General features: G+C 33.6%; 1 protein-coding gene and 1 long non-coding RNA gene across 4 annotated transcripts in view; one reads left to right on the top strand and one right to left on the bottom strand.

Annotated features, from left to right (window-relative positions):
• Positions 1–16,183, top strand: part of LOC136270099 (uncharacterized) — a 57,235-nt gene that overhangs the window by 24,974 nt on the left and 16,078 nt on the right. The window lies entirely within an intron of this gene.
• On the bottom strand, positions 503–1,671 carry LOC136273731 (uncharacterized). The gene is made up of 3 exons (XR_010711955.1): positions 1,320–1,671; positions 1,019–1,138; positions 503–601 (listed from the first exon to the last, which is right to left on the bottom strand). It is a non-coding gene; the product is annotated as an uncharacterized lncRNA (long non-coding RNA).

The raw sequence follows: 16,183 nt of genomic DNA, 5'->3' as shown, positions 1-16,183 counted from the left end.
ACCATTCCGTCAATTGAAAGGTAACTGAAATGTGACTGAATGGCACATCTGTTCCATTCAGTCATCTTTCCAGACCATTCAGTTATCATTCAGTTGACTGAATGGCAGAGCTTCATCCTGTGAACAAACCAACAACATAGACGACATCGAAATGGAGTGGGTTGTCAGCAGAAACAACCTCGATGATTTTAATACCTTTGTCAATTCTTTCCATCATTTTCCTAATTCAACAATACGTTTCTTGACACTACTTTAAGGTGGATCTCTACACCAAATAAGTGTAGGAGATTTTTATTGCATGCATTTGTTACCAATACTAGGCACAGTATTCAACAATAATAGACCTCAAAATACAGTACACTATTTTCTAAAGAATTTTTAAAATATCAATCTGGTTCCAGATAACCCCTTATTTATCAAAATTTTAAACATTTCTGTTTTAAAATTCTTATGAAAGTGAAATGTTATTAAGTTTAGAAATGAAAAATAATAAAATCATGAATAAAGTTTGTATGATTTTTATTGGAATCCACATAAATATGAAACTAAAATACAAAAAAATTCTTTTAAGGCAAACTGCTGGACAAAATCCCACAAAAGCCTGAAAATATAAACAATATTCGTCGGTCAATGGGATGAAGAAAAGAAATTGAATGAAATTGAAAAATTAAAGGAAATACTTAATTATTGCAAAAATCTTGGTATGAAAGATCCTGTTTAAGAGTTGTCTTTCTTTATTTTACATGGTCTCAAATATCTTGGGATCAATTTTTTAATTAAGAAAAATCACGAAGAAAAATTAAAAAAAGGAAAAAGTCTATGCTAAATATGTAGATATAAGATTAGTAGTGCTTCTGATAATGTTTGAAGCTGAAAAATTATACTTTTGATGAATGCATTATATATATTTAACTCTTTAAAACAAAATATAAGTAGTTAATTATATTATAAATTGCCTTTTACTTTTTTATATACAATAGCAATTATAAACAACAACCATACGCATATTAATACATACATTAGATGTCCATAGTGATACACATGCATGTGTGGAAATGAAAAACATGCTCCTTTTCAGACTTCTGTCTTTCCCTCATTTGGCTTGCAAATCCGGGCTTCCACTGCTATTGCTACCTAGCTGTATTTATGTTAATCAAAATACATTAGTTTAATGTCAAAGTTTCAATGAAAGTCTTTTACTGCAAATGTTTTTTTTTAATTTGGAAAGTTAGAATCAATTCAAGAGATCGTACTACGGTACTTTCGTTTTATATTCATCATACATATATAGTTTAAATGAAAATTTGACATCTGCTTACCTATATCGATAATCCGTCACATATGTATGATCGTCTGTTGCAGATGACATGACAAAAATGTATTGCCAATATAGCAGCAGAGCAGGGAAACTGTATATTATTTAGATTCCACGTTTTCCGTACAAAACAGCTGATAATCAATGTTAGTTAAAAGCTTTAAACAGGAAGAAAATTGACATATTTTCTAAGCGTTTTGGTGATTTCCTATCTTATCTCCTTAGTTAGAAGAGTTCAATTAAACGGTGTATAGCTATTTTGTACCACGACATAATGTTATCAATCCGGAACACAATGGCGTTTCGAACGGAAGTCAGACATGTTGTGACGATGTAGCCTTCCACCTTAACTTTAGTCGATGGTTAACTCGATTTCTTTGATTTTGTCGATGTTTATTTATTTAAAAATCAATGATATGTTTTTTTGAATGACAAGTGCATGTAGTTTCTAATTTGTATTTGAATTACGCCCATTTTTACAATATGAGTTTTCGGACTTTTTCGACAAGAATGTCGAGAAACCCCAATATGAATCATCTTAAATAATATTTAAAGATAAAATAATTCAATCAAACTATGTATCAGTAATAGAAATATTTTTCTAAAATTGTATGGATCCAAGCAATATTGAACTCTAGTCTCGTTCAACCAAACGCTCGTCTGACACCGTAAATCTCCGACAAGCAAGACAGACTCTCTGCTTGTCGGAGATTTACGGAGACAGCCGAGCGTCGAGTTGAACGAGACTATATTGAACTCGTAGGAATACATAAGACTACAAAAATATCTAAATTGTTCGTACCATTTAAAATCTGACTATTTTCAAGGTATTTATAAAAAAGTTTCCTTGAAAAACAATGCTTTAGCAAACATTACATCGATTTTATCAATTATTTTCAAGAACTAAGTCTTGTCAGCAGCGATGATTTGTGCTGAGGTCCAAACACTTTTTCACTTTCGGTTTGCCTGAGTAACAGCATAGGAGAGTTGATTAAAATCAGCTCCCATAAATGAAGACAACAAGGTCCCATTTGTCACTACTTACCATCCTGTCCTTAGGGGTCTAAGTGCAGTTCTAAAGAAGAACCTGCCAATCCTTTACAGCAATGATAAAATGGTTGAGGTTTTCAAAAACCTCCCGATGGCAGCTTTCAAGTGCCCTATGAACCTTCAGGACATGGTGGTAAGAACAAATCTGAAGAACCCTCTACCTAATGGTGACTTTAAAACTTGTTCTGACACCAAATGTATGGAAGGGAATTACCGCCAAAATTCTATGTATCTTGCTTTTATTCTTATTATGCTTACTTCTTTATTCTTCATTACATTTACACTTGCATGTCACTTTGTTGTTTTCATATTCATGCTTATCCAATTTCACTTTGATTCTCTTTGATCCTTCATTGTTTGCTTAATTCTATGTTGCAACATTCTCTTCTTATTCGTGTTAATTCTTTCTTCTATCTCTGTTACAAACGTGGATTCAAAAACGCAAACCATAAAGCACTTTCAATAAAGACGAATACAAGTTGAATGAATATGCTGCATTATGACGCCAGGCGGCAGTGTGCGCGCTACAATTGCTGCTCCCCGAAAAAAAAACTCAAAGTAGCTATCTAAATGTGTGATGTTTCGCACCATGACATTTCGCTCCAATGTTTATATGTTCAGATCAAGAAATGGAGGGGAGGTTAATGTACTAAGGGATAATTTATAATTTTGTTTGCCGGGGAGGGGTGGGGTGGGGTAAGTCGAGTTCTATTTTCAGTAGGTTTACTATGTGAATTTAAAAAAGTTTGAATTTTCAAGGGTGGTGGGGTGACTGGACCCCCCTCCTAAAATAAAATAAAATTCTAAGTCTGCGCATCAGTTATTTATATGAGACGATATAATCTTACAGTTCTCATAATTAGCACCCGTATCATAATTATCATCATCGCAAGCTTGATATGGAAGTCGGTCAATTCAAATATTCATTTAATCAAGACGACATGTATGAGGTTCATGTCTCTAAGTTACATGTATCATAGCTTAAACACCTTCAAATCTAAACATGGACATTCAGTTACATGTACATGATTTATATTAAAATAAAGAAACCTACATGCAATAAGCATGGCTGTGAGTGATACATACACATTTTTATCACTTCAAAAATCTTTGTAAATAAGAAGCACACATTATTAATGTATTGTATTTTGGAAGAAAAAGATTTGATTTAGATTTTAAATCAAAACGTATAAACAGTCATATCGATATCACATACCGTATTTTAATCTCTTTGCCTGGTTTGTTTTCGTTTACCCATTGTGTAATTAATTCACTGATAATTTAGATTCGTTAATTTTACCGCGTTTACTTCTGCGACTCCACCGTTCTGTGCCGAATCGCAAAAATATAAAATCGCGTGCACCAAACGTAGTTTTCATATCACAAGTTCAAAACTTTTAGAAATATAAGTGCAATTGCTGCTCCCCGAAAAAAAAACACCAAAGTAGCTATCTAAATGTGTGATGTTTCGCACCATGACATTTCGCTCCAATGTTTATATGTTCAGATCAAGAAATGGAGGGGAAGTTAATGTACTAAGGGATAATTTATAATTTTGTTTGCCGGGGAGGGGTGGGGTGGGGTAAGTCGAGTTCTATTTTCAGTAGGTTTACTATGTGAATTTAAAAAAGTTTGAATTTTCAAGGGTGGTGGGGTGACTGGACCCCCCTCCTAAAATAAAATAAAATTCTAAGTCTGCGCATCAGTTATTTATATGAGACGATATAATCTTACAGTTCTCATAATTATCATCATCGCAAGCTTGATATGGAAGTCGGTCAATTCAAATGTTCATTTAATCAAGACGACATGTATGAGGTTCATGTCTCTAAGTTACATGTATCATAGCTTAAACACCTTCAAATCTAAACATGGACATTCAGTTACATGTACATGATTTATATTAAAATAAAGAAACCTACATGCAATAAGCATGGCTGTGAGTGATACATACACATTTTTATCTCTTCAAAAATCTTTGTAAATAAGAAGCACACATTATTAATGTATTGTATTTTGGAAGAAAAAGATTTGATTTAGATTTTAAATCAAAACGTATAAACAGTCATATCGATATCACATACCGTATTTTAATCTCTTTGCCTGGTTTGTTTTCGTTTACCCATTGTGTAATTAATTCACTGATAATTTAGATTCGTTAATTTTACCGCGTTTACTTCTGCGACTCCACCGTTCTGTGCCGAATCGCAAAAATATAAAATCGCGTGCACCAAACGTAGTTTTCATATCACAAGTTCAAAACTTTTAGAAATATAAGTGCAATTGCTGCTCCCCGAAAAAAAAAAACCAAAGTAGCTATCTAAATGTGTGATGTTTCGCACCATGACATTTCGCTCCAATGTTTATATGTTCAGATCAAGAAATGGAGGGGAGGTTAATGTACTAAGGGATAATTTATAATTTTGTTTGCCGGGGAGGGGTGGGGTGGGGCAAGTCGAGTTCTATTTTCAGTAGGTTTACTATGTGAATTTAAAAAAGTTTGAATTTTCAAGGGTGGTGGGGTGACTGGACCCCCCTCTTAAAATAAAATAAAATTCTAAGTCTGCGCATCAGTTATTTATATGAGACGATATAATCTTACAGTTCTCATAATTAGCACCCGTATCATAATTATCATCATCGCAAGCTTGATATGGAAGTCGGTCAATTCAAATATTCATTTAATCAAGACGACATGTATGAGGTTCATGTCTCTAAGTTACATGTATCATAGCTTAAACACCTTCAAATCTAAACATGGACATTCAGTTACATGTACATGATTTATATTAAAATAAAGAAACCTACATGCAATAAGCATGGCTGTGAGTGATACATACACATTTTTATCACTTCAAAAATCTTTGTAAATAAGAAGCACACATTATTAATGTATTGTATTTTGGAAGAAAAAGATTTGATTTAGATTTTAAATCAAAACGTATAAACAGTCATATCGATATCACATACCGTATTTTAATCTCTTTGCCTGGTTTGTTTTCGTTTACCCATTGTGTAATTAATTCACTGATAATTTAGATTCGTTAATTTTACCGCGTTTACTTCTGCGACTCCACCGTTCTGTGTCGAATCGCAAAAATATAAAATCGCGTGCACCAAACGTAGTTTTCATATCACAAGTTCAAAATTTTTAGAAATATAAGTGCAATTGCTGCTCCCCGAAAAAAAAAACCAAAGTAGCTATCTAAATGTGTGATGTTTCGCACCATGACATTTCGCTCCAATGTTTATTGTTTATATGTTCAGATCAAGAAATGGAGGGGAGGTTAATGTACTAAGGGATAATTTATAATTTTGTTTGCCGGGGAGGGGTGGGGTGGGGTAAGTCGAGTTCTATTTTCAGTAGGTTTACTATGTGAATTTAAAAAAGTTTGAATTTTCAAGGGTGGTGGGGTGACTGGACCCCCCTCCTAAAATAAAATAAAATTCTAAGTCTGCGCATCAGTTATTTATATGAGACGATATAATCTTACAGTTCTCATAATTAGCACCCGTATCATAATTATCATCATCGCAAGCTTGATATGGAAGTCGGTCAATTCAAATATTCATTTAATCAAGACGACATGTATGAGGTTCATGTCTCTAAGTTACATGTATCATAGCTTAAACACCTTCAAATCTAAACATGGACATTCAGTTACATGTACATGATTTATATTAAAATAAAGAAACCTACATGCAATAAGCATGGCTGTGAGTGATACATACACATTTTTATCACTTCAAAAATCTTTGTAAATAAGAAGCACACATTATTAATGTATTGTATTTTGGAAGAAAAAGATTTGATTTAGATTTTAAATCAAAACGTATAAACAGTCATATCGATATCACATACCGTATTTTAATCTCTTTGCCTGGTTTGTTTTCGTTTACCCATTGTGTAATTAATTCACTGATAATTTAGATTCGTTAATTTTACCGCGTTTACTTCTGCGACTCCACCGTTCTGTGCCGAATCGCAAAAATATAAAATCGCGTGCACCAAACGTAGTTTTCATATCACAAGTTCAAAATTTTTAGAAATATAAGTGCAATTGCTGCTCCCCGAAAAAAAAACCAAAGTAGCTATCTAAATGTGTGATGTTTCGCACCATGACATTTCGCTCCAATGTTTATTGTTTATATGTTCAGATCAAGAAATGGAGGGGAGGTTAATGTACTAAGGGATAATTTATAATTTTGTTTGCCGGGGAGGGGTGGGGTGGGGTAAGTCGAGTTCTATTTTCAGTAGGTTTACTATGTGAATTTAAAAAAGTTTGAATTTTCAAGGGTGGTGGGGTGACTGGACCCCCCTCCTAAAATAAAATAAAATTCTAAGTCTGCGCATCAGTTATTTATATGAGACGATATAATCTTACAGTTCTCATAATTAGCACCCGTATCATAATTATCATCATCGCAAGCTTGATATGGAAGTCGGTCAATTCAAATATTCATTTAATCAAGACGACATGTATGAGGTTCATGTCTCTAAGTTACATGTATCATAGCTTAAACACCTTCAAATCTAAACATGGACATTCAGTTACATGTACATGATTTATATTAAAATAAAGAAACCTACATGCAATAAGCATGGCTGTGAGTGATACATACACATTTTTATCTCTTCAAAAATCTTTGTAAATAAGAAGCACACATTATTAATGTATTGTATTTTGGAAGAAAAAGATTTGATTTAGATTTTAAATCAAAACGTATAACAAAACGTAAAACAGTCATATCGATATCACATACCGTATTTTAATCTCTTTGCCTGGTTTGTTTTCGTTTACCCATTGTGTAATTAATTCACTGATAATTTAGATTCGTTAATTTTACCGCGTTTACTTCTGCGACTCCACCGTTCTGTGCCGAATCGCAAAAATATAAAATCGCGTGCACCAAACGTAGTTTTCATATCACAAGTTCAAAACTTTTAGAAATATAAGTGAGATTTTAAAACCTACAGTTTTAAGTTTTTTAACCCGGAATTTCACGCGGATATTAATCCACGTATTTAATCAGGGATACACAGTACTGTAGCCTAACGAGAGGTACATAGTGATTCATGCAAGTGATAATTTTCACACGTACTAGAGTACAAGAAAATCTACTTCTAAGTATTTCGTACTTTCGTATTTCCTTTTATTGTTTTTCAAAAACATCTTTAAATTTGGTTTAAATTTATTTCTATTTCATCTACATGTTTCACGGGTACCTGTAGACAGAACCGTGCATCACCTCACCTCTTTTCACCTCAAATGAAAATAAAGTCCTGCATGTCGACAAGTTACGTACTTTTGTTATACTTTCATGTTAAATACTGAAATCTGATTGGTTAAGACGCAGTTCATAATCCTTTCTATTACCCTCTGCGTTAGCAACGCACTTAGCAACGGGAAACATTAAAAAATGTTACATGCGCGAAAATTATGCGCGTACGGTTCGCTGTAGAATTCACGTTATTCCTATATAAAAGCAGTAAAATTTTCTTAAAAATTAAGACATTCAGTATAACAAAATATATAGTGCCTGTTTGGGAGGATAACAGTTGAAATTGACACCCCGAGAAAACCATTGTCAACCGACGCGAAGCGGAGGTTGACAATTGTTTTCTCGGGGTGTCAATTTCAACTGTTACCCTCCCAAACAGGCACTATTTATATAATGACATGTTCCTCTTCTAAAAATTAAGCGTTCCTGCAAATAATTTGCAAATAATTTGTTACTGCATATATATACGGTACATCATTGTATTGCGGATCTAGAATGAGATCAGATCCACCCCAATGGAAAATTCACAGGTATTTAATCAACCAATAAAAAAATTAATACAAAATTATCTCTCAGACCCCCCCCCCCCCTCTGATTTTTTTAGAACCGCGCGGAGGCATTTTACATGTACACAAAAAAATCCGTATCTTTTTAAGTCTGCGTATATCGTGGCTTGTTATAAGTTAATTATATTACCCGGTAACATGTATTTCATATTCCTATACTAAGCCCTTAATTTGAGATGTTTTCACGAATTTGTTAAATTTATGCCATTTGTTAGTTTCGTTTTGATAAATCTTCGGGAGCAGCAATTGTAGCGCACACACTGCCTCCTGGCGTCATAATGCAGCATTAAATTCATGCAACTTGTATTCGTCTTTATTGAAAGTGTTTTATGGTTTGCGTAAATTTTTGAATTCACGTTTGTAACAGAGATAGAAGAAAGAATAAACACGAATAAGAAGAGAATGTTGCAACATAGAATTAAGCAAACAATAAAGGATCAAAGAGAATCAAAGTGAAATTGGATAAGCATGAATATGAAAACAATAAAGTGACATGCAGGTGTAAATGTAATGAAGAATAAAGAAGTAAGCATAATAAGAATAAAAGCAAGATACATAGAATTTTGGCGGTAATTCCCTTCCATACAAATGTCTGTTGTGCAAACACAGCTCTGATGCAGACGACTTCTCTAGCCCCATTACTGGCCGTACTTACAAACTTTTTGCAAATACTTCTTGTCGTACTGACAATTGTATATACCTCATCAATTGTAAATTTTGTCAGAAACAATACGTAGGGGAAACAGGAGACCTCCGCAGGCGCATCAATAATCATTGTTTCACCATCGAAAACTAAGAAAATTAAAAAACCCGTCAGGGAACATTTTAACTTAGATGGTCACAAATGGTTTTGGTTATTGATCACAACCCAGACTGTACAGATGCGGAGAGAAAATATTAAGAAAAATTTTGGATGCATAGACTGAAGTCATTCCGCCCTGACGGCATGAACAGATTAAGTCACTTCACCAAAATGAACATCAACTAAGTACTGATTTGTTTTCGAAGCACTATCACCATAATCATCCTTTTGGGTCCATGTACAAACTATCATTCATGTTAATTATTCAACTTATTAGCTCGTTCCATAATAGGTTTTGTTATTTTAAAGAAAGTGAGCGCATTAGATTGTAAGTTTGCAGGAATCCTCGACACGAATCAATTGGGATTTAAATGTCTATAACCTCGAAAGGCTATGTACAGGTTTTAACAAAAATATATTATTTTGAGAGTCGAAATACACGGCTATTCCGGTTATTAAAAAACTTACAAAGCTTTCAAAAAATGGCAATGAGAGGTAAACCGATAACTAGTTGGAAATGTTAATGCAAACATATTTTAATGAAGTTATATTGTGTATATCCTAAAAAACTAGTAATAAGAAAAGAATTTGTTTATAGTGTTCATACAGCAGATCTAGAAATCAATAACAACAAATTAAAATATACCGGTATATTATAATTCAACATCATGTTATAATAACAAACATTTATATAAAACAAAAACGTTTAATTTTTTTTTAAAAGACCACCAGTTGGATTTGAACCCAAAACACTGAATGTATATATTCACTAATCCAGGACGAAACCACTAAGCCATGCGAGACTTGTCAATATATGCTCTATGAAGTACTGTTTGAAACAACACTGTCATATCAATAGACTTTGTTTTTTATCCTTCAAAAAATAGTTTGAAACAGTACATAATTAGTCATCTCTGGGTCATCTCTCCATCTTTTTTTAAAAAGCGACATTTATAATGTTGAAATATGTTATCTTTACACGTTTCAAAGAACAAGGGACGTTATTAGCCGTATTTGGCCGCAAAATTTATCATATTTTCAACGTCTTAGTTTTGTTAACCGGGTTTTCCAACGGAAAAATCCGGTTATTAAAATGGTGAAAATGGCGGGCGGGCGGCTGCCAAAAGGGTACCCTCATTGTACGGATAACTCCTCCTACAGTTTTCAAGATAGGAAGTTGTTCTTTTGCAGATCAATTGTACATATATCAGAGGTGTGCATATTGCTAGGATTTTGATTTCCGATAATTTATCGAAAAAATACCAGCTTTTGAACTTAGTCATTTTTTGGCAAAATATTGTATATAGGGTACCCTCATTGTACGGATAACTCCTCCTACAGTTCTCAAGATAGGAAGTTGTTCTTTTGCAGATCAATTGTACATATATCAGAGGTGTGCATATTGCTAGGATTTTGATTTCTGAAAATTTATCGAAAAAATACCAGCTTTTGAACTTAGTCATTTTTTGGCAAAATATTGCATATAGGGTACCCTCATTGTACGGATAACTCCTCCTACAGTTCTCAAGATAGGAAGTTGTTCTTTTGCAGATCAATTGTACATATATCAGAGGTGTGCATATTGCTAGGATTTTGATTTCCGATAATTTATCGAAAAAATATTAGCTTTTCAACTTAGTCATTTTTTGGCAAAATATTGCATATAGGGTACCCTCATTGTACGGATAACTCCTCCTACAGTTCTCAAGATAGGAAGTTGTTCTTTTGCAGATCAATTGTACATATATCAGAGGTGTGCATTTTGCTAGGATTTTGATTTCCGATAATTTATGAAAAAAATACTAGCTTTTGAACTTAGTCATTTTTTGGCAAAATGTTGCATATACATGTAGGGTACTCCATTTCACTGGATAAGGGTTGACATGGATTATGGATACAGTTTACATAAAAGAAAACCCGGTTTGCTGTCACATTGACAGCTTTTCACTTGTTTTTTTGATGTGGTGCATTGTACTAAGTTCGATACTGGCTAAATTCTACAGGCACCAAAATGACGTCATTTTTAATTATGACGTCACTAGTGTACGCTAAACATGGAATGATCTCCAAAAATCGTTATAATATAGAGAAATATGAATAATCTTTGCTGAAATTAAAACCTTTTCACATGCATTAACCACTTTTATATTTAACATACTTATTTTCTGTATCATAACAAATTCATATGCTGAAAATGGTGACGGTTAATAACTGTGAACAATGTGAATTTTAGCAAAAAGGATTAGAAAACTGCACATTTTAACAACGTAACTCAAACAACGCGATCCGACACGGACAGTTACTCGGCGTAACACGCGGTTTTTACCGGTGAAAGAGGGTTTATCTTATAACAATCTAAAATTATATTTTGTATACGTAGGACAAGCCTAAAGGAAAAAAGAAATAGAAAAAAAAAGAAACCGAAAAATAATTAAATTGATAAATAAATAAATAGAAAAATACAACACACACTATTTAGATGTGAACGATTGTATAAAATTTTTACAGTGGATTTTTGTTGAGACCATAACAGAAAATAATCGCCGACATATTGAAAAGATTGATCAAAGCACTAAACATTTCCTCTTTAAGTAAACAGTTTATGTTTAAGTCCATTTGTATCCGTCATATGTGATCGAAGTAGTTTAATTAATCGTGAAACCAGAACAGACGTTAGACATATTGTCATATTGTCTTCGTCTTCCGTGATCTTTTCTTACTTTCGACTAGTACCGATGGTTGGCCGATTAAATAGACAAGTTCGCAATTTGCTGAATATTCACCTGTAACTTCGTGGGCATTGCTTCAATTTATCAAGGAAAAGGGTTCCGCGCCTGACCGCCGCCCATATATTAACCGATAGCCGGTAAATGTTGAACCTAATCCGTATACGGTTGATCGTCAGTGCATCAGCCGATTTGTCAAAATCGCCCCAAAGACCAGTTGACCCTCGATCGTCAGTCGGCCGACATTTAAGAAAATCCAAATGCCGAAATGTCCATCGACCGAGCGACGACAGACATAAGAACTGTCTTCCGAAGGTCGGAAGATGATCGAGAATTGCTCGATGGACTACTAGTATTGAACGACTGGTTTAACTGAAGAAATCGGCCACCGACGCAGAAAAAAAATGTAACTTGGCCCGATAGACACAAAATTGGTCGGCCGACGAAAAATGAATACGACATCCTCCAAGACAACGGCTGTTGAACTGCCGACTGTCACCCGATTTACCCCCCCCCCCCCCCCCCGCTAAAAAAGTCCGCCGTTGCTCGTTTTTGGAAGTGTGTCTCAGGTTTTACTCTATTCAGCGATATCAAATCTAAATTATTAAATGAAAACAATTATACATTCTCGATAAGAACATCATTCTTTGAGTATTATGAGGTGATAATTTAGGTCGGGGCGTGATCAAATCCAATAAAGCCCAACGGGCTTAATGATAGATTTGATCACGCCCCGACCGAAATTATCACCTCATAATATTCAAAGAATGATATCTTATTACTTATATTCATATAATTTTCAGCAATTGTACGATTGATTATTTGAAAATAAAAAATCAAACCCCACTTGCGCCCCAATTATACGTCATTTGAATTTATTGGACTGTACAGTACAAAATCGATACGTAGTGTTATCACCGGCAAAGACACTGTAAAATGTAAATATTCATTTTACTAAACTTTACGTGCATTTAATTTTAAATCACTAATATAAGCTATTTATTTAATCTAGTTGTCATATATTAAATCCTTTAATCGATAAAATAATGCGCAATAGCATATTATGATGAAATTCAACCAAGCAGTTTCAGAGTCCACGTGCTATATATATATACTCAGCCCGTTAGCTGCATCACATGCTCCTTCCGCGAGTCGACAACAAAAACGTGTCGTGCTTTTGTTTTTCAAGTCCGAAGATAAAAGAAGTATGATCAGCAATAACTTAGTCTTACATTGTTTGTTATGTTTGATATGATTCTTACACTGCGAGTGTGAAGTTTATTAAGGTTTTCCGCTCTCAGCGGAAAACCTTACTATTATTCTGAAAAATTTTCAAATTTCTTATTATTTTTTTTTTCTTCTAGACGCCAACTTTGATCCTTAATATCTCGCTCGTTTGTTCACCGATTGTTTTGAAATTTTCAGGACTGATAACATGCCGCGTGATGTTGTCGTTGCATATTTTAGTTGAGGAAAATCCCCGTCCGGTTTTGAGTTATTTCCCTTTTAGTAAAATTTAACGACTTCTTTTGTCCAGGAGGTTTAGCTTTAACGATGACTGGCAGAGTCTCAAAGATGGGCTGGTTTGGAAGCCAATACATTGAATTTGTGCGAGATATATTTTATTTATTATTTAAATGCAATTAAAAGGGGTGGTATAGATGTTGAAACAAAGGTAAGAAAAAAAATCAAAAAAATTCGCGTATTTTCCGTGTTAGTTTTCTACCTGATAAAAATTTGTTATAACATGTATTTTAAAAGTTCTTGGTCTTACCCAGACCTTTCATTCGGTATACCGAAAAAGGGGCTAGCCCTTATAATTACGGAGTTAGAGGCGTCCAAAGTTTCTTGTCAATAACTTAAAAAGGAATAAACATTTCTAATGCATTATTGAAGCAAAGTTGTAAAGAAATTAATTTTGAATACTTCTATAGTATTCAATTTAATGTTTTCGTAATTTATAGTCAGTATTTGCAGAAACAATTGTTGTCAGTTCGGTCCATTTTTGTGGGGGTGCGCACGTTTATGAGGTTATGACAGGGCTTCTTGTAATGCACTAACTGATACATGTAGCGCGTAAAAATAATTCCACATAAAATTTCCAAATGTTTTTATACATATGTACATTTTCATTTCATATAGATAAACCTCTTCGACCTTATTTTTGTTGTTTGTTTCATAACTGTGCCCCTGTCTATATTTAGATGCATTACGAGACTCAGGTAACCGATCGATAGGAGAGTCGCTAGCTGTATTCAGGCCGTCGCCTAGACGACAGTGCATGTGCTTGTAGAGCTGGACGTACACGTTTAACGCCTCACTGTGTTACTGTAACAGAGACATTTGAATTGTTTCAGTACTGGGAGATGTGTTAATAAAATGGTTCCAATGCATGGTAATTAAACTCAACTTTTCTACAATACGTATACACGGCCGTCATATAAAGCACAATGTGTATTACTGACATGACAAATGTACGCTGGCAATTTAAACGAACGCGGGATTGCTCCCGATAGAACAATTCTTTTAAAGCAAAAAAAATAAAAAACTGATTTGCGATGGATATAATATAATTATCATCGTGGAGATGATTTTAAAAAGTGAACTTAATATTCGTATACGATAATGTTTGAATCCAAAGCCGCTAGTTTTAAGTTACGGTTATTAGGGATATTAATTATGACTTGCCCCGCGTTTCAGGATTTTTACTTGCAAAACATCTACAAACGAAAATACCAAACAACCTTCAGCAGCAACTTATAAATTATTTATTCCATACACAATTCTAAAGAGGTAATTAAATAAATTTTATAAATGTTTTATACTTGTATTCGCTATCTTCCATGGAAAAAAGTGGCATGGAAAAAATGTTGTTCAATGTTCATCAAATACGCTGTAGCCTTAGCAATCGAAAATAATTAACAAACTGTATATTGATAGATTGACATATCAACAAAGATTCAGACCCGCAATGTGTTTTTTTACAAGTTCTATAAAATGTAGACTCAATGACTTAATTCTTTACCGTTTTCCGTCTGGGTTATTTTGAATCACGTGTGTACGTTATGTGTTGCCATATAGATGAACACTTTAAGTGTTTAATTTTTAAAAGAAATTGTGTACATGCAGAGCAATGCAATGCTAGGACAATAAAATTCCAACAATGTATATGGTGAGGCCGGTCAGACTGATACTGGTTCTGCATGTTCTTCAAATAGCGAATGTAAGACGAAGTATTTGGGTTTATATTTTAAACAAATATAAGAATTGCTTTCTTAAAAGCTTGCATTAGTCAACAAAGTATTTTATTGGAATCATTCTTAGTTACCTTAGCTGCATATATGTACCGCTCGGTCTGTATCACGGAAAAATTGACTACCATCCGAAATTGTTCATACAAGGTCTACAGACTTGCAGCTAACATTACCTTTAAAAATACATTTTAGAATTTGCCGCTGTTTATAAATTCATTAAAAAGACGCACAGAATCAAGTGGTAATTTGTCGTTTGATATGGGATTTATGACGTCTATTTATATTTATTTCATTATTTCAAGCTTGTGGGTGGAATGAAATCAGTTTCACATGTTATATGACATAAAGATGTCCTCTCCCCACTTTTTCTCGAAGCAACTATTTTATAAAATTTACATTAAAAAATTGAATTATCATGGAGTTGCCCCCCCCCCCCCCCCATTTTGGTAGCATGTACAAAAAATGGTTTGAAAATCATGAAATTATGAGTGAGATTTGTTGGATGAGTTTGCCCCCCCCCCCCCCACTTTCAAAAACGATGCTACGTGCTTGGAAATTACTCGTTTCTTTATTCCCCTCTTTAATAAACAAAACAAACTAACAAACATAACCGATCCAGATAAATATAATTACATGTATCAAAAATAAACTTAAAAAACAAACTACACATTCATCCTTCACCCACAATATTGCCTTTTCGATATTTGTCATCGTTGTAGACCCGTGTAACAATCTGTTAAATAGGTGCTTGCACGAAAAAGAACCCCTTGCTGATCTACATTTTCATTAACGCATACAAAGAAAAAATATATTTTGATTTATTTTTGAATTTCTTTTGATGTAAAAAAAAAAGAGAAGAAATTGGTTCTTAGTCTCTCTTTATGCCTGTTTGTTAGCGGTTAATCCAAGTTCATTTTGAATATCCTTTTTTAATTTAAAAAATGCGATGTAAATTTTTTTCATGCAATATTTCGGATAAAGCAATGAAGAGTTGTTTCTTGAAATTTTATTAGACTATAAAATTGTAAAATGCTAACATTGAAAAGTGTGCCCGATTTCTTTCTTTTTTTAAGGTAAAACTTTATTGATTTAAAAAATGATTCTTTGAGACAAACAAATTGACATAATCAATAAGAGTTTGACAATCTCTAACTGCAGGTCTGTAGTTTTTAGTCAGAAAAAGAATC

This window comes from Magallana gigas, chromosome 1 (assembly GCF_963853765.1).
Source record: "Magallana gigas chromosome 1, xbMagGiga1.1, whole genome shotgun sequence".
NCBI lineage: Eukaryota > Metazoa > Mollusca > Bivalvia > Ostreida > Ostreidae > Magallana > Magallana gigas.
The sequence above is the reverse complement of the archived record's forward strand: the minus strand, read 5'-3'. Positions and strand labels throughout refer to the sequence as shown.